This window comes from Phalacrocorax aristotelis, chromosome 9 (assembly GCF_949628215.1).
Source record: "Phalacrocorax aristotelis chromosome 9, bGulAri2.1, whole genome shotgun sequence".
Taxonomy (NCBI): Eukaryota; Metazoa; Chordata; class Aves; order Suliformes; family Phalacrocoracidae; genus Phalacrocorax; species Phalacrocorax aristotelis.
This window is the reverse complement of record NC_134284.1, coordinates 15,456,030-15,476,455: the sequence shown is the minus strand read 5'-3', so window position 1 is coordinate 15,476,455 and position 20,426 is coordinate 15,456,030. Positions and strand designations below refer to the sequence as shown.

The 20,426-nt window shown below is 42.4% G+C and overlaps 1 protein-coding gene across 1 annotated transcript in view; it reads left to right on the top strand.

Moving 5' to 3' along the window:
• The window catches only part of STON2 (stonin 2), an 81,506-nt gene that overhangs the window by 49,412 nt on the left and 11,668 nt on the right, over positions 1–20,426 (top strand). The window lies entirely within an intron of this gene.

Genomic DNA, 20,426 nt, shown 5'->3' with positions numbered 1-20,426 from the left:
CACATGATACTGCTGACTTGGGAAAGTTTTATTTACAAGAAGAGTTTGATGCTGTGGACACTGGTAGGTTGAGGCAGAGGGTTGACTTTTGGTCCTCCTGGAACAGGTGATTAAAAAGGGGCTTGTAAGTTGTATGTATACAAGTAGATCAGCATGTAATGTCGTCCTGTGCCTTATTCATAGTGCCTGCTGCACTGGTATAAATGCATCGTGTTTTAAAGCTGAGGAGGATGTGGGGGAGGAGGGCAGTTTGGTTCATGAACTTTTGTGGGAGGTTATTTCTTTTCTGATCAGACAGAGGAAAAGTAGGCTGTTTCCTTGTTGATAAAAGCTTCTCTGTGTTATAAGAAGGTAAACTGAAACATACAAAAAGAGCTATATTAATTTTTTCCAAATATTGCTGAAGGGATAATGGAAATCTGTGTCCGTGCCTGCTGAGGTGTTCAAGAAAGGGAAGGTTTGGAAGCAGGTTTTGCTGTAAGATTAAGAGCTCTGAGCTGCTCTGTATAGAATTTCAGTGGGTGAATAAGCAATTCAGATTTGTCAAGTGCTGCGTTGTTAGGGGACTTCAGTGTTTCAGTATTTGTTGAAACCACAAGAAATGCATTGCCCTCATGTATGCAGGAATAAACAGCTGGATTTACACAAAAGCGTACATTTAGAATGGAGTTCTGAAGTGCAAAAAGCAAAATTCAGCTAACTACATTGTGATCTATAAAAAAGGATAATTTGATGCAACTCCCTTTTTTCTTCCTCTGTTATTCTCGAACAGCAGTTTGTACTGCAGTATCATTATATGTAAAAGCATGTATGTCTGAGCACTTTGAGATCAGTTTGTGTGAGGACATCCTCACAGATACGATTATATTTGGCCTCCTGAATGCTGGCCTGGCTTTCTTCGTAACTTTTACTTTCCATTTCTTACAACCAGTTCCAAAATTCTCAATTCGACATCAACTCTCCATACTTAATCTAGTTACACGAATGTTGTTCTGTGAGGGAGCAGCGCTAAAATTCATTAGCCATTTCTAAAATTCATCATGCAACAGGAGAGTGAGATGGAGCTACTTAAATAACCACTACTATATTTTTTCCAATGCAGATTAAAAGGTCAAAACGCTTTAAAGCGATCCTGTAGCTGCAGTTTGTGCATATCACACACCATAGCACATCCCTGCCTTAGTTCCTTAGTGAGAACTCGAATAATCTTACCTGCCTAAAGCACTCCCGTGACGTGGGACTTTTGCACAGTTTTTGGTAAATTGGTTCAATGGTTAATTGCTCTTGCTATTAAAACTCTGCATGATTTCTAATCTTAGTTTCTCCATGTTGCCTTCCAACTATCACGTATCACTTATTACATCACAGCAATTTTTCTTTTGTAATTTTCTGTGTAGGTGCTTACAGACTGATTGTTCCTGAATGTCTTGTGGAGCAGATTAAATAGATTGAGCTTTTGTCTTTTACTGTGTGGTAGGGTTTTTATTCCTTTATAGTTGTTGTGGATCTTTTCTGAACCCTCCTCAGTTGTTCTACATCCCTGAATTCTGGACAAAAGATCAGGTCATAGTGGTCCACCAGGAACCAGGCCATGCTACCTACACAAGTGAAATTATTTCCCTTCTGCTTCATGTTTCTCTCTTCTAAATCCTAATATTACATCAGTTCTTTTAGCCTCAGGACTGCACCAGAGGTGATAATCTTCCAAATCTTCTCCAGAATCACTGCTTCTAAAGGTGCCCTCCATCCCATAGCATTGCACTACTTCCCTCTGACCCTCCTTACCTGAGTGAAATCCATGCACGTTATTCCTAAGCACATACTGTTGAACACACCATTCACGGTAAAACACATTTACAGACGACAGGAAATGAGAAGTACAAAATTATTTCCATTAAAGTGGCTTCTACTTGTTCAGTATAGCAAGAGAGGCTCCCTTGTGTGTCTTTAGCAAAATTGCTGCTCGCAGAATACAGGAGTTCTGCTCTATGTGATCTGCTGCATCATGCAGAGTGCAGACAGCCTAACCAGCTGAGGAGCGTCTTCACTGAGTAGTAAAATCTGCTTGGCATCTGGCCATCCATGGGCAGACATGGTGATCCACTTTCCAGGTGGTCCCTTGCTAGGAAATGAATGAAGTAATGTAAATTAAAAGAATCAACCTGAATTTTCTCCTTCCCAAATTTAAGCCAAACTCCAGAGCCTTTCCAAAGCTGGAAGCTGTTCAGTTGAGCTTAGCTTATTGTCTGTTTTGCAGCTGCCTCAGCATGTACAGGTTCCAGCTGGGACCAACAGAGAATCACTGAAATGTTGTCAGGAATGCTGATCCAGGAGACTTTCTGTCCTGACCTGAAGTTCAGATACTCTCAAAAGAGCTCCTGTTCTCCAGAGATTTTCAGTCTGCTTTCCAGACCAAAAAGACTATGAAGAAACACTTAGACTTCGGTGTACATGTATGAACATAGTTTACAAACTGTTGGAGTAGACAGCCAGTACAGGCAGGATCCTTGTTCGTCCAATCAAATCAAAAGTAAGGCTGCTCTTGGCTGAAAAGGGAATTGCTTTGTCTGCTTGCCATGGTTTAACCCCAGCTGGCAACAAAGTACCGCACAGCCACTTGCTCGCTCACTGCCCCCAGTGGGATGGGGGAAAGAATCAGAAGAGTGAAAGTGAGAAAACTCATGGGTTGAGAGAAAGACAGTTTAACAGGGAAAGCAAAAGCCGTGCACACAAGCAAAGCAAAACAAGGAATTCAGTCACTCCTCCCCATGGGCGGGCAGGTGCTCAGCCATCTCCAGGAAAGCAGGGCTCCATCACACATAATGGTTACTTGGGAGGGCAAACACCATCACTCCGAACGTCCTCCCCTTCCTTCTTCCCCCAGCTTTACATGCTGAGCATGACGCCATATGGTCTGGAATATCCCTTTGGTCCCAGCTGTGTCCCCTCCCAGCTTCTTGTGCACCCCCAGCCTCCTCGCTGGTGGGATGGGGTGAGAGGCAGAAAAGGCCTTGACTTTGTGTAAGCCCTGAAACCCTGCTCAGCAATAATGAAAACAGCCCTATGTTATCAACACTTTTCAGCACAAATCCAAAACACAGCCCCACGCTAGCTGCTATGAAGAAATTTTCTAACTCTATCCCAGCCAAATCCAGCACACCACCTGCATTTCTGTACCTGGGCATTACAGTGAATAAAGAGAGAAGTAAGAGGATACAATTGATCTTTATTATTTTCTTTTTTTTTCCATCAAAGATGATAAAGTCTCGCCTCTCTCAAAACCAACCAGAAGTTTTCAGTTTGGACAGTGAGTCTTAGGTGTGGACCGTATAAATCTGCATACTCTAGAGTTGCGTGTACTTATAGATGCAATGCTGAGCACCAAAAGTTAGTATAAGCACACAGGATTCCAGTAACTGTCCTCCTATTAAACTCCACCCTAAATTTAGAGAGAATAATCCTACCAATGCTATCTATATTTATTCTCTGTGCTGGGGAAGTGTTTGCCACTTGCATTAAATGACTTGCTAATGGTTCACGCTGTAGCATGCTTTGCAGGAGAAAGAGATAATAGTTGTGGGATTGGTTTTTGCTGTATGTCAAAGTTGCAAAACCACTGCTCAGCATCCCTGATCAGCCAGAGCTTCCTGGGAGACGACTGCAACCAAGGACATCCCATGTTTTCTCCAGTGTTTGTGGTGGACCCAGAAGGATGCCAGTTCCAGGCACGCTAGGTTTTTAACCTGTTTGGTGCTTGTTATTTTGATCTATTTTTAATTCTGTAATTAGCACCAAGGCTTGTCTGTACAAGCAAATACTCCAGAGGAATGCCTTTCATGAAAGCCACCTGCACCTACAGCGTGCTTCAAATCTGCTGTTACTGCTACCTTCCCCATCTAGGGGAGAGAGCGTTTATCCCCAGCATAGCAGTCCTGCTTCCTTCCCCTTGCTGGTGGAGGGCGAGCAGGGGTTAACGTTTCTTCCTATCCATTCACGTCTGTGCAGAGCCCACGGGGGAAACGGCCATGGGCGGGGGGCGGGGGTCCTGCCCATTCACCCCGCTGCCATAGCAACAGGTTGGGAATGCCGCGGTCTCGGCCATCCCTGCCTCCGTTCAGAAGCGTCTGGTTTGCAGACAGCTTTATTGTCTGCCGGCAGTTGTCTTTCCGTCAGCTCCCAGCAAAGGCAGCCTCCTCCCCGAAGACAAAAGGCCCGGCTCAAAGAAGGGACTAAACAGGGCTAAAAGTTTAAAGGGGGTGGGGGGGGAAATCCCTTAATTTATGTTTTAACTGTAGGGGAGAGAGGAGAAAAATAATTCCAGCTTCTCCTAAATGATAGTTTGTGAAGGAGGAGAGGGGGCATAATTAGGGTTTGCTGGGATTTGGTAATTGCTTCCTGATGCCTCATGAAACTACAAGGAGGCTGGCTCGCCCACGGAACTGTGTGGCACAGTTTTTACCCCAGCATAGTCAGGCTGCTGTCATCTGACAGCTGCTCAGATCCTGTAATAAAGAGTTGGGTTTCAGGTTGCTTTATGGGTGAACCAGTTTTCATATCCAAAGTCACTGGCAGAGTTGACCCCAAGGAACAGTTTTGTTCACATCCAGCTCAGAGAGCTCAAGCGCAGATTTTGCCACATGTCGAGTAGATATCTTGTTTTCTAGGGCTGCCCCCTTACATTGTGGTGTACAGATGATGGGGAAATTTAGGGGGGGAGGATACTCCTGAGCTAGTAAATATAGGATTTAGTCTTACAAGCTGTCAGTGTTTCTAGAACATTAAAATCCTGGTTCAGATAAACAGGTTCCCTTCCAGTACAATCTCTTCCTTTGTCCCAAGCAGAAACACACTTTCATTAAGCCAGAGTGAGGGCAGAATTCTCCTTTGTGACTTCAAGCACTCATATGCCTGTTCCTTAATAAATCCTAAAGAAATGGCATTTCACAAGAAAAGTTAAATTCAAAGCTTTCCATAAGGTGCATGTCCTTTTCCACGTGACTGGCCTTTTTGTTTCCACCATTTGACCTTGATGTGACCTAGATGAGTGGAATGAACCTGTGAACTGGGGAGATGCAGTACACAATATCAGATTAGATCATGTTCCTAAGCACCATTAGGTATTTATTCCAGACTTGTTAACCTACTAGAAGTCAGGTGATGGTACATTTTCATCTGACATTTATTTCTGACACTTTATCTAGGTACTTCACCCACTGTGCCCAAGTAAGCCAGTGGGCAACAAAAATTCTTCCCCACCCCCCATTTCCATAATACACTGAAATAATTCTGCAACATCATCTTATGAAGAAAAAAAAATTCTCTTTTCCTAGGAAATGATCAGCTTATTTCTTGAAATGTTAGAATATAACACTCACTAGTGAACTGGGGCAGTCATTCTTGTCCGTAGCAGTGGTGGTGTTCTTAGGCAGCTCCTGCAAAACTCAGTGCCATCACATATCAAGATATTGCTTTAGGGTACTTTAATGACTTGTTACGTGTTTGTTGCCCATTCATTTCTTGAATGTCCATTTGATCTGTTTATAGGAATACATTAATAATTTTTTTTTTCATTTTATACTCTGGGTACCTTTCTTTTCAAGCTCAGTAAAGTCCTCATATTATCTTATTACCCCATATTGCTTGTTTCTCTAATCCCTGTTGTTTCCTTCAGGCAGACCTCAGTTCTTTCAGGGCTTTTCTGCAAAATTTCACAGGGCCCTCTAGAAAGCCATGCTTTGTTTACAGGGCACAGCAGCTGCAGGGCCCCTCTTGGTATTTTTCACATCAGTCACATTCAGTGCTCAGCTCTTGTCTCTCAGCCGCCACCAAACTAGCTGCGCGGTTTGTTGATGCAGGCAGTAAGGTTTCCTATGGCATTGTCCATCTTCCCCCCCGCCCCCAATCGTGTCCTGTACCTGAAGACATGCTAGGTCTTGTCCACTTTTCAAGAATGCAGAAGTTTATTTCCACTTAGCTTTCTGTGGTGTATTTCATACAGGGGCTGCCCTGAGACTATCAGAGCCCCATCCCATCCGGCCCCTGTACCCTGCTGATTCCTAGTAACTGCTACCCCAGGACAGAAGTTCTCAGGATTTCTCATTCATCACCTTTAAAGCTGGCAACTTATTCTCTCATATATATGTGTGTACATGTGTATACGCATATATGGCAAGGGGCTCACTGACTGAGATGGCTAACATTTGGGGTTTCTTCTTTACTTCTCCACAGGATAATTTAAATGTTTTCCCCTCATTGTCTCTATCTTACAAGGAAAAAGAGATGACTTGGCAAAGATACTAGTTGAATTCCTCCCCCTGTGCACCCCCATCAAAAGAATGGGGAGCATCATTTGGGTCCAAGAGAGCTGGCCAGTACTCAAGGACCACTTCCTCTGAGCTCAAGATCGGTGCATTCCCAGGACGAAGAAGTCAGGCAGAGGAACCAGGAGGCCCACATGGATGAGCAAAGAGCTTCTAGAGAAACTCAGATGGAAGAGCGAGGTTCACAGTATGTGGAGAAAGGGACCGACCACTTGCGAGGAATATAGGAACATTTCCAGAGCATGCAGAGATGCAACGAGGAAGGCCAAGGCCCACTTGGAATTAAATCTGGCAATGTATGTCAAAGATAACAAGAAGGGCTTCTTTTAAATACATCAGCAGTAAAAGGAAGACTGGGGATACAGTAGGCCCACTGCTGGACAAGGAAGGGGCCCTGGCGACGCAGCATGCAGAGAAGGCAGAGTTATTGAATGCCTTCTTTGCCTCAGTCTTTACTGCTAAGGCTGGCCCTCAGGCATCCCAGCCCCCAGAAGAGAGAGAAAAAATCTGGAGAAAGGAAGATTTACCATCGGTTGAGAAGGATTGGCTCAGAGATCACCTATGCAAACTGGATTCTCACAAATCCATGGGCCCCAATGGGATGCACCCACGAATGCTGAGGGAGCTGGCGGATGTTCTTGCTGAGCCACTCTCCATCATCTTTGAAAGGTCGTGGAGGACAGGAGAGGTGCCTGAGGACTGGAGGAAATCAAATGTCACTCCCATCTTCAAAAAGGGCAAGGAGGACCTAGGAAACTAAAGGCCAGTCAGCCTCACCTCTGTCCCTGGAAAGGTGATGGAGCAAGTTCATCCTGGAGGTCATCTCCAGGCATGTAGAGGACAAGAAGGTTATCAGAAGCAGTCAACATGGATTCACCAAGGGAAGATCATGCTTGACCAACCTGATAGCTTCTATGATGGTGTGACTGGCTGGGTTGATGCAGGGAGAGCAGTGGGTGTTGCTTATCTCGGCTTCAGCAAGGCTTTTGACACTGTCTCCCATAGTATCCTCACAGGCAAGCTAAGGAAGTGTGGGCTGGAGAGTAGACAGTGAGGTCAACAGAGAACTGGCTCAACAACAGAACTCAGAGGGTCGTGATCAATGGGGAAGAGTCTGGATGGGGGCCTGTCACTAGTGGTGTTCCCCAGGGGTCTGTGCTGGGTCCAGTCCTGTTCAACATATTCATCAATGACCTGGATGATGGGATAGAGTGTAACCTCAGCAAGTTTGCTGATGACACCAAGCTGGGAGGAGTGGCTGATACCCCAGAAGGCTGTGCTGCCATCCAGCGAGACCTGGACAGGCTGGAGAGATGGGCTATGGGGAACTTGATGCAATTCAGCAAGAGCAAGTGCAAGGTCCTGCCCCTGGGGAGGAGCAACCCCAGGCACCAGCACAGGCTGGGGGCTGAACTACTGGAAGATTGTCCTCCCTCTCTACTGTGCCCTAGTGAGACCACACTTGGAGTACTGTGTCCAGTTTTGGGCCCCCCAGTTTAAGAAGGACAGGGAACAGCTCAAGCAAGTCCAGCAGAGAGCTGCCAAGATGATCAGGGGACTGGAGCATCTCCCTTATGAGGAAAGGCTGAGAGACTTGGGTTTGTTCAGCCTGGAGAAGAGAAGGCTGAGGGGGGATTTCATCAATACCTATAAATATCTAAAGGGTGGGTGTCAGGACGATGGGACTAGGCTCTTTTCAGTAGTGCCCAATGACAGGACAAGGGGCAATGGGCACAAGTTGGAACAGGGGAAGTTCCACCTCAATATGAGAAAAAACTTCTTTCCTGTGAGGGTGCCAGAGCAGTGGAACAGGCTGCCCAGGGAGGCTGTGGGGTCTCCTTCCCTGGAGACATTCAAAACCCGGATGGACGCGGTCCTGTGCCCCCTGCTGTAGGTGTGCCTGCTCAAGCAGGGGGGTTGGACAAGGTGATCTCCAGAGGTCCCTTCCAACCCCTACCATTCTATGATTCTGTGATTTGGGAAACAAAGAGGATATGCAGCTAAACTAGGCAGTGATAGGGGAAGCTAAAACCTAACAGTAAGAAAATAAATCAGCATGGCTGAGAAGTTATGCGGGACTAGCATAAGGGAATTTGGGCCCTCTATACCCTATGTTTTGCCCCCACACAGAATCATAGCTTGGAGGGAAGATGCCTCAAAGAGATGGGAAGATGGGAAGTTAAAATTTGTACAGAGAGGAAGGAAGTATGGTTTCCTCTTCACTTCTCACTGCAGAGTGCTGTGATAACATCATGAGTTACTTTCCATTCTTCACGCATGTGTCTCTTTTGGTCAAACTCTCACATTTAACAGCGAGGCAATCACATCAGCATGGCCCCAGGGAGAGAGGAAGAAATGGCTTGTTGGATCATTTCTGTTTGGCTGCTTCTGTGGAGTGACCCTGAATAATCCTGTGTACGATGATGCCTCCGCACACACATACAAAAAGGAAAAACAAAACTCTAAATGACAAAAAAAAGATAACAGCCCAGTATTTGATTCTGTTGATTTCCTGCAATTGTGAATAGCTGCACAACAGCTGGGCTTTTATGGTGGGACCCTGGGCTGAAGGAAAAGGCTGCGCTAGGGAAGTCCCAGACCTGGAACAGATGAGTGTGGAAAGGGGGAAACGGCCTCATCAATCAGAGCAGTGTGTCGTAAAACAAGCCATCCATCATAACAGCCTTCCAGACTGGTTGACAGCTGCCTTGAGGTTGGAGATGAGGTGCTGATAGCACCATGGGACTAGACTAGCAGACTGGGTCAGAGGGCCTTATAGCAGCAGCAGCTAACTAGAATGTAGTTAGATGAACATGCTGACAAGGTTTCTGTCTTCCACCATCCTTGGGAGTCCTTTTGTTATGTGCATATGAAGGGTGAGCTCAGTCAGCTCCAGTAGTTGCTGAAGTTGGCTGAAGTTGTCATTAGTATGGTTGTGCTAGTCAGACTGGCAGGGCAGGCATGCTTTCCTGATACTGTCATGCTGTTAGAAACACTCCAAGACAGCCCTTGTAACGTTATTATAGTTTTCGTGACGGACAAAAACTGAGAATAGTCTGTCACCGTAAAGGAGGCTAACGTTAGGTTGCCACCAGTGAGAATATTTCTTCTTACTATGTCCTGTCTCCCTAAACTATCTTGCTCAGCATATATCCAAACCACATCTTTAAAGGCATCAAGAGGTGAGAAACAGCAATGCAGCACCCTGACTCAACCCAGCAACTGCTTTAACCAGAGCTTAATAGGGATTTTGAAGACAGTTTAAGTTTATTTCCAGAATAAAGTGGTGCCTTTCTGATTGCAACAAGGATGTTTCAGTATCTATTGCAGCAGAGTCTGCTTTCCAAGGTCTCGGCAACTGTTTGGACACTCCAGGGTTTTTCTCGGTATTTTTACTTAATGCAAAGCTTTTCTTGTTTGGGATCTCTGAGCAACCCCATAGGCCCTACTTTTGTCATCCCAATTTCTACCTAGCAAATATTTAGGTCTTTTAGGTCCACAGTTTAAAAGAGCAGGTAGTCCTCATGCTTTACAGTCACAGGGTGACTCACCTTACACTCCTGGAAAAACTCCCAAATCTGTTTTCATTTTATAAATATTCTCCAGCCCACCCTACCACTCGATCTCAGTGGATCTCTCAGGCCTTTCTTTGTCCTAGTCCTTGCTTCCTAACTGAAGCAAAATCAGGCATGAAAGACTGTTTTTTCTAACGAACTATTAGGGATATTTTCTGTATTTTGTTTTTTGTATAAGAATATGTCTGCCAGATCATGATTTTTAGTGTTCCAACATTGTGCAAGGCAGATGCATTAAAAATAACTGTATTTTAAATCATTAATTCATATGATAATTTCCATTTAGAGTTGGTAAGAGATGTTCTTTCTACCCAGTTTTGCCCTTGATTAATATCAGGTCAGTCTTGGCAGAGGGAGCCCTGCCATATGCACTCTCTCTTTAGAAAAAGGAGTATTTGTCTTACTTAGATCTCAGGAGAGAATATTGCGGACTGGTACTAGAGGCCTTTTTGGCTTGCCTCCAGTATTTTTGGTGTAATCCTTGCTTGTAAATACTGTGGACAGTGCTCTGTTTGTCAGCATATGGGAGGAACAAACAGTAGGAAGCAAATTCCCAGTATTTCTCCTTGCAGTTCACAGCCAGTCCTGTACTTAAGCATCCAGTCTTACTGTTTGCTGGAGCTCTTCTACCTTTGTATTTGTTCTCATCCAGATATACCTACTTGCAAGCAGCCAGTACACAAGGAAATTCCTTGGCACTCATGAGTTAAGTTTTGCTCAGCCAAGGGCCACAGCTTCTACCATCTCAATTATTTTATTCCCTACAGGAGTTCCCTTGCTCATTCCATTTATCCTGCATGATGCCTAGAAAGCCCACAAGCTTTCACATGACTCACGACAGCCTATTCATCAAACACACTTGACAACAGCCATTAACACTTTCCATTACATCGGTATTTTTGCTTTGCTACAGAGAGAAAACTTGTGGAACAGAGGGCATAAATTGCTAGCTGAAGGTCACTTAGACAATCATATAGTAAAGACTAGCACATCAGCCTTTTGCAGCCTATTCCTATGTCATATCCTTTGCATCATGCTACTTCTCAAGCACCTGTAATTCTCATTATTTGTTGAGGGTGGAGGTGTTGCTTTGGCAGGTGCATTCTCAGCAACATCTACACAGGTCAGGCATTGCACATTTCTGTTTTCTCACACTTTTTCCAGCTAGTCTTCTTCAGTCCTCTGCATTATGTGTCAAAAATCCCTCCAGGAATTTTTTTTTAAAAAAAAAAAAAAAAAAGAACTTTACCTGCACGTGTTGTAGCTCCTCTCAGCTTTGTGTTGAGTACCTCACTTGTTAATTCATAAAACATCACTGTAGTCAGGGGCTCCCACATGCTTTCAGTCAAGAAGGACTGGCCAGACTGGCTACCCTCACATAGTTACATGGTCTTCTCTGCACTTTAAACAGAGGATGTTTGCATGATAAGCTACAGGGAGTAAAAATATTAGCATAAGCTTCAGGCAAAAGTGGAGCACTGTTAACTGTCATAATTTATAAGTATGTATCAGCTGGGTTGTCTGTGGAACAGATCTGTCTTTACAGTTAATCAGGTAACTAAATTATTAAAATAAGGAGCTAAAGTTGAATTTTGCACGGAGCCTTACATTAGAAATTGGGAAATGAGTCTGGTTTTTTAAATAACAGCAGTGGCATAACTTGACAATCATTTTGATATTGCTCAGGATAAAGTTAGTATAAATATGAGATTACCTCTTGCCTGGATAACCTGAGCTATGCAGACAAATCTGGCAGACAGGATGTGAGCTGCTGACTTGATATGATATAAAAGTTGATCCTGGGAAATGCCTTGAGTGCAGGAATGAGGAAGTTAGTGCTACTATTTTTATATGTGTGGGGAGCCAGAAGTGTTGGGCAATAGTGCGTTTTGAAGATATAAAATAACAAATGTCTGTTCTTCTCCTCTTTCCCCCATCACTTTGTTCTCTGCAGTATAGAGTTTTAAATATTTTTCTATCAATATGAATTTTAATTTTGTACCTTTTTATTTCAGTCATCAAGCAAAACACATTTCTTCTCTCCCTGATATACCTTGTCCTGCCTCCTCCTAAATGATGTGCAGGTATGGACATCAGTGTTTATTTTTGTAAGCAGTGAGTTAAGCGCTAGTACAGGCTTATTTGACATCCCTGTGTACTGGCTTGTCCTTTTTTGCTACAGAATCATCACAAGACTGAGCAGGTAGTTGGGGTGACCTCGGCCTCAGTCATGCATGAACTCTCCACCTCGGGATCAGCCAATGACTTTGCTCCAACTACCAAGTGGTCATCAGCTGGTGTTACCATCCGTGGTCACTACCAGTACAGTTTCTGAACTGATGGTCTGGCAATAGCAAGCATAGACTGTTTCAGGCGTCTAAGGCACATGGTGGTCTCCTGCCTTTAATTTTCCTATGGCAATGGGAACATTTCTTGCGTTATTCAACAGAGCCAGACCCCCATGCTTATGCAACACTGCAGCTGCCTTTTGGATCCATAGCTTAATGCATGAGGCCATGGTGTGTTCTTCTGCAGTCAAAGGTTATGCCAGTTAATGGGACCTCACACTCTGAGAGGATCCACTAGTTGGCACATTTGCACCTGCAGTCTGGCACTGCAAATGTCAGGCTTATCCCACATGGTACTAGCTCAAGCACTGAAGACTAAATTTAAGAGGTCTGCAAATCTCTGTATTTTTCTACCAGTCCTTTAGGTATTGCTTGTAAAATTATGACATAATGAAGTAGCATATTGTCTGTGTATGAGATTTATGTAACCGCTCTTTGCAAAAGAGAGCTTGTTCAACACATGCTAGTATCAGCTCCTCCAAGATGGAGTAGGTTTATTTGACTACAGATTTATTCTGCTTGCCAAATATCTTGAACTTCCTGAAACATCCTGGGCTAGCAGGAGCATTTCTCTTTCCTTATTTGCTCTCAGAATGTTTCTTCCTGAGGTCTCTGTTCTTGTCTCAGTGGCCGTTCCACTATTAGAGGATACGCTGTATGTATGGCTAATGAAAATCAGAGGCAAACTGACTTCGTTTACGATAGCCAATATACTTTGAAAGGAACCGCTTTTGAAAAATGTCATGCACTTGTCTTCCATTGTTCTCATTTGCTCCTTGTTCTCCTTCTGGATAAAAGACGAAGCAGAGGGATTCATTATTCTCCAGAGAACCTGTCACTCTCTTATCAATCCCTCTGCTGTAACAGGTTCAGCTTTATATTTCCCAGCTCTGCTCTGTCCCCTCACACACAGGCTTTCTCTAGCCTAGCCAAACTGGGAGCTAAGTACTCCACTGATAGTAATAATGACTAAGGCTCGGGTGTAGTCATAGTCTTGGTAACCTCTGGACTGAGCACACCTTGCTGAGAACAAAGTTAGATGACATAGTGGTAAAAATATGTCAGTTGTATCTAGGCTATGTCTAAAGCGATGGAAACGAAGTTGCTTTGTAATGAATCATGTAGGTATGCTTAGTTGCTAAGATGTTTACTTTATGAGTATATTATGTTTGTTAAATAGAATTAAGTTCTAAGGGAAAACAAGCAGGTTTTATTGCTTTCTCAACCACTTACGAGATCTGTTCACAACTTGGCTCAAATGATTCCTAATTATAAAACAATAGTATTGTGCCACATATATATTGTGAATTCTTTGAACAGGCATTGTCGTGTCTAAATCTGGTAAAAATCCTGAAGACTTCCTCTAATTATATCAGTCTTAATGTACCACCTTCTGGCCAGCTAATAGAAGCGCATGAACTGATCTTCAGGAAAAACACGTGCTTTCTAGATATGTAACTCTGAAATGGGTTAAAATCAAAAAGCCTTCTTTTCTGTAATAGTTTTGGGACTCATTCGTTACCATTGTTTAACACACATGAGAAGAACTCCACTTTTGTAAGTATGTTACAAGAATAAAACATATTTACTTCAATTTCTTTTTAAAGCAGCCTCCTCTACTGAAACAAAAGTCAAAGAAAGATAGGTTTAAATGATAAGTAATGCTTCTTACAGTTTTATTCCCTTCTAAAATTTCTTATTGCCTCTAACTTACTGCCACATAATTCCTACCTGACATGAAGATCAAACAGTTTCTTCAAGACACTTACAACCTTGTCCATGACTTTCATGAACTATCTCTCATGTGGAATCTGCTGTTGAAATGTTAAATTGGTATTAATTGGAGATCCGTGCATATAGGCACTTACATTTCAAAGCTATATATCTATCTTTGCTGCAACATTTTGGTGATTTCTGGGTAGGTTGTTTGTTTATTCTTGACTGTAATTCTGTCTAAGAGTATTACTACACTACTTCTAAGTGCCTTCATACTAAAACCTAAACAGTATATTTGGAAAGCACATCTTTCCAAATACAGAGGTCTGCTGTAGGAATCTATGTACCAGTTTTGTGCAGGAGGTGTGTTACAGGTGCTTGGTTTTGTTTTAAGACTAGCCAGAACCGTTCTGCTTGCCTAACCTACTGCACGGTACAGACTGCAGGCCATGTAAGAAACTTTTACAAAACTATACTCAGAGCTGAGAGCAGATGGCATAGCTGAGATCTGTACAAGGAAAAGGAGAGTTAACTGTACATAGATTATGAGTTGCTGAAATATTGTTTCAGTTATTCCATATCACATCTGAAATGTTTTTTTTTCCCATAAGCCAGAGTCTTAACTACTCAATAAACATAACACAGTAAAAATATTGAGTATTTTTAAATTAAATCATGCAGGAAAGTTCTAAGTTGGAAACTGATTTCATTATGTTGAACATTTTCTTTACTCAAGGAATAATGACAGGGCCCTGATTGAATTTCAGGCTTCATTTAATTAGTTTCTCCAACTGAATAAAGATAAAAAGAGGAGTGGAAGACAGGTGAGACTAAAAAAGGCATTCAGGTAGCATCATACGTAGCTGATTGCAGTGAAACTTCCAGCTGCAACTACTACTGTTCTTACGGGTACTCTGATACCAGCTTCTTAATGGTTAGGTCAGGCTTGGTTGTTGGGAAGATATTCTCTTCTGTCTCCGAGCAGGAAGAGGCAATGTCAGTGAAGCAGACATAAGGCAAATAGTTTAGGGCAGTGAAGCACAGTGACCACCAATGCCTGAAAAGCGCACAGTGAGCACCAATGCCTGAAAAGCATTCGTCCTACCTTCTCATAAATACGTACGTTTGTGTAGCTATAGAATAATAAGAAAATGTCAAAGTGTCAACAAAGTCCACAAAAACTTCTAGGGTCTTTTAGGGTAGTACATGGAGGCCAGTCCTTTTCTTGCAGTATGAGGGCTGCTGCAATCTAGTGGTGAGAGGCTCAGTCATAATTTGCTGTATTTCATCTTCAGTGTAGTATCTGCATGATGGTTTCCTTTTAAAATGAAATACAGTGGTTCTTATAAAGATTAGAGACTCGGGATAAATTAATTGAACGTGGATTAAATTCATTGTATTTTAAATAGAGCTGGAAACTCTGTGATAGAACTTCTTTGTAACTTCAGATGATTTAACTTCTTTTGACAATTAAACTTCTTTTGGGACCTGCGATGGATTTGCGATAGTTAACCAAGCAACAGGAGTCATATTTAAGTAGTCATTACCCAACTGCTGGGAACAGACTATTCGGTACTTCAGATTAGAACTACTGCAGATTTAGGATAAAACTACACTAGGTTTAATCAGGCCACTGATTTACATGGCCTAAATTTAGATACCTAAGTTCAAAGGGATGTAACGATAGAATATGACAGAGGATGATGAACTCAAAAGTTATCTAAGGATGAATCCATTCAACGTGATCTTCGAAGCCTGTCATCAGGTGGGAGGAGGAGAAGGAGTAAGAAAGGGAACCATAAAGATGAGGTCTGTGACTTCACCTTTTCATCTTGCACCTTCTTCTGCTGGTTACTTAGTCTGTGATGATTTTGAAATGTCTCTTAGCTGTGCCATAAAGTATGAAGTTTAAATTATAGCTTTTGTGTTAACAGCTCAACATGCTGGAGGACTAGATTGCTGTTAAATTTTTGTGTGTGCCAAGTACAGCAGCAGGAGTAGAGGGCAAGGACTGTGTGAGCAGTCGTCTCTTCCACACATCAGATCATGCAAAGACACTCAAACCCTGCAAGAATGCTTAAAAATGTACCTTCCAGCCTTTTGGGTGTTGGTGCTCAAGGGGTTTGGGGCTTTCCAGCCCCTCCACATAATCCTCTTGCAAGGAGGCAAGGTAATTGCCTCTTCTTCTGTCTCCAAAGTCTGTTCAGAAGCTCATGGGAAGAAACTGTCCTGCAAGCTGGGACAGGACATGCCTAGGTATTCCCTTAATGTTACCATACGCTGAGTGATAGCATAGGTACCCAGGAAGCATGTGGAGGTAATAACTCTTATCCTCACAGGAATATCCTCTATGCAAAATAAGCAGGTAGTAACTTCCTATAGACAAGCAGCTTTCTGTGCTTTGAGTCACAGATTCTTGCAACTGTTTTCCATGGCACTTCTCTACTGTAGCTTTGTTCAGCTAGAGGAAGTTACACTGATGTCTGCAGCAGTAACACATTTGACCTTCCACCACTAAAAGAGCTGTGATAAACAGGAAAGCTTACAAAACCAGGCCTGGCTTCATGGCTTGTACCAAACTTGAAACTGTTTGCAAGTGCATAGATATAACAGAAATATTAATTGAATCAGTTTGTCGGTTTATATACAAATCTGTGACATTTACACATTTGCACTGTGTTCTGTGAGAGTCCTAGAAACATGCTGGATACTGTAGTGCAGTGGAACAACCACTGTTCCATCTTTAACAGTCTTACAGTCAAAAATTACAAGAAGTGGGAAGAGAACCAGAAGCTGCAAGAGTGAAAGCGATGAGGCGTTTTCCTCAGAGCCACGTAGCAGGTCAGTGGCCAGGCTGGAAATAGGAGTCTGGTCCTGTCACTTCAGAACAATGGCCTGCTGGCTTTAAACCTCGCTATCAGTCAGGGGAGGATCAGAGACATGACAGACCACCAAACAAAAAGTGTACAGACACAGTTGTTGTGACTTGGATATGGAAAAGAAATGCAAGGAAATGACCAGATATGGACATCACAGAAAGTATGTGAAAGTATAACCTTTGTCATGGAGAGATAGCTGCACAACAACCTCGTCCATGATTTCTCCCAGATTCTGTCAGCACTTTTTGCTTTCCAATCATTGCTTATCAATACAGAGACATTACACGTTTTGTAACTGGCATCCTCTTGACCTGATAGATCTTTAAAGGCCACGTCTGAAGTACTACCTGCCTGTATATCAATGTCTGGTGGACTTTATGTAGATTACTTTCGAGGCAAATGTCCTAGAATAGATCCAGCTATGCCAACAGAAAACTTAGCAATGCTTGCTTTGAAAGACTGGTGTTGGCTACATAAAGGAAGCAAGTACCCCATTGGAAGGTGTGACCCCGTTAAGGGTATGGCTGTACTACAGATTGAAGTGTGAAGTAGAGCTATCTGAATTAAATGTAAGTTGATACGTTCAGGTAACAGAAACAGTCATGCCATGAAGTTCTGAGCTAATTTCTGTCAAGAGGCTGAACAGATGAATACTCAGAAAATTCAAAATTCAGGCTTTTGCTCAGATATATTTCTTAAAGTTGTTATCTGGCTTTCTTTTTGAAAGGTGTGTAACACTCTCAGGTCTTCCTACTTCTGTGGCACAGTTTCAGTCATGAACAGTTTGCAATATCAATGTCCTTTAGCAGCTGGATGGCTGCTTTCCCCCAGGCATAAGTAACATGTTTTTACCTGAAATCATTAACGCTTTTGCTACTGCCCAGTTGTAAAGCCAACAAAACATTAAGAAGTCTGTGGATAGGAAAAAAAAAAACCAACTTACAATGCAGGTTGGCATTTTATTGTTCATAAGGGACTTAAGCTTCCAAATTATTTAACGGCTTGGTAATGATGTTCAGGCATGTATGTAGTAAGGTAGGCCAGTGCTGGTTGCAGGCACCACTTACGTGAGGGGATGAATGCAGAGATGCATAGTTCTGAGGGCAGCCTGAGGCTGCTTGCCCCAGAGCTCACGTGTCGCTGGTGTCACTGGGAAAGAAGACAGAGCTACTGTCCCCTTCACCTCCTTGGTAAATCTGCTCCTGTGTTTTGTAGCTGGCTGGAGCAACCGGTCAGATTGGAATCTGGCAAGGTCAGACAATTAAAAGATACTTTAATTTTGCAAAGTAAACACCTATCAAAGTAATTTGCTTAGGAAATCAAAGTCTGTCAAGAAAGAAGAAAACAGGTGCTTTGTTTTGGTCACTTCTGCCTTTTTTTTATGCAGATCTAGTCTTTTCTCAGCCAGTAGTCACTCTGAGTTGAAGACTGTCCGCACCCTATCAGCAAGCGATTATCTTGATTTATTTTGTAGGAGGGAATTTTGAAAACAGTTACAAAAGCAAGAAGTTCATCTAGGGGATCACTTCCTCTTAGGTGTCCTCTCCCAGACCTACTGGGGTGCTGCCAGGTTGAAGGACATCTGCATTTTAAACATTATCACCCATGTTCAGGTACTCTTGAAAAGTCAAGAAGGGAAAAAAACCCAAGTCATTGTCTAAGCCATCCTCTAGCAATGTCAAGATTTTTCACCATGCTGTATGTGCTTTTGCAGCAGAAGTGCCAATATTTCTCTTGGGATATACATGGTGTTTCATCTAGTTCTCAGGAACTTTCTGTAGATGCTTTACCTGCATTAGCATATTGTTATTTTCATCCTCCCTGCTATTAGTCATACTCTTACAGACAAAGCTAAAAACGTGTCTTTTCTAGAACCACCTCTGTATTCTTCAAATATTTGTAAACCCAACCATATGGTTCTTTGGCCACAGAAGAATGTACTTTTGTTTTTAGTTTGGGAAGGAAAGTTTATTTCACTTTCCAGATTTGACACTTCCACATATCAAATCAAATACCAGTTTACTGATTTTTCTAGAAAATAAAATTACACAAATGCTTACATTTATAAAGCTATCTTCTCTTAATGTTTCTTCTGCATTTCTGGGCATCTGGATCAAATAAGCAATTTATTTTATAAAACTTGTTCAGTTTAGAAAGAATTTTTGTCAGGTGATTTCTGTGTGTTTTTCACATGAAGTCTCAAAGAGGTCTTCTCATCGACCTCTCTCAAACTTACCAGAAGTGTTAATACTTTATTTGTAGAATCACATTTGGTTTCTGCAATTCAAAAGCTAAGATACAGGAAAGAGGAAAATCATAATTGCAGATAATGGTGGTAGCTCTTAAGAAACCCTGATCTTATCAACACAGGACTTTTAGAAGTCCTAAAAGAAATGGGGAATGTTTTGCCAGAAATACCATAAAAACAGAGACTCTTATCACATCTTTCCATTGCCTTTGCTTTGCTTCAGATAGCATGCTTGCTAACGAAAGTGCGGGAAAGGTATGGGACAATGTAAAAGGTGTTGGTGAGGACCTGAGGATCAGAACAACATCACATTATCCTTGCTGGGTTTTTATTACTTTCTCACTTAAGGTGGGGTTATGAATGACAATCAGCTGACTTTTTGGTTTTTTTCCCCCACAGGTCTATTTATAGTCTTGTGGCAAAACTTAACAGGTAAAGGACCCACCACTATACCTAGTGGTGCAACCAGTAGCAGGGACTACAGAGAGGAGTTGTGCAAAGCTGGGTAGAAAGTCTAAGAAATTGAGATAGTGTCACTTATTTTCAAACACACTTTGAAATGAAGGATAGTCTGTAAAAGCTATCTGTTCTTGGTTTTGCTTTGTTATTATTGCGGCCTGAAAAACAAATTGGTATCATTCTGCTCCATATATAATTCTCAATTATAATAACCCTCAGAACTTGCACGATGTGTTTTGACCTTAGATCAAAAGGTTGGGTGAACTTCCATACAGCTGGGCTGAGGGGCCCAGAAAATCACATTACCCAAGACATTATAATGAGCTAATGGCAGGACTTTGGCTAACATGAATATTCCCTATTTCACATTCTAAGTGGTAACTGGAATAAAAATTCAAATTGTCTGTTATGGTTGAGTCAGAATGGAAATCAAGCTCATCTTTTTGGGGAACTGGTAGCAGTTTGTTGTTGTTAATACTGTAAAATACGCTCACATCAAAGGTGTACAGCCGTAGCAAAGTGCAACATTTTACACTCACTTTTCTGCTTGTACTGAAGAACAGTGACTTGTGTAAAACATGGGATCTATAGATTTATCAGAAAAAAAAGGCAGAAATGCTAGCATTGCTGTATCAAATGTAGAACAAACCCATAGTACGGATGCAGAGTATAATTTCATGCTGGCTGCTCATTTTGAGTAGCACTCTGATTCATTAGCCCAGTGGGAAGAAAATGGGAAGAAAACCCTTTAATTTCTGAACTCTGAGAATTTATGCTCATTTTGGAAAATACCTTATCAACACTGCCTCTATGACCTCCAGATAGAGCTGGGATTGGAAAAGCACAGTATGATGCAGGTTTCTGAGAAGTGTTTTGGCAGA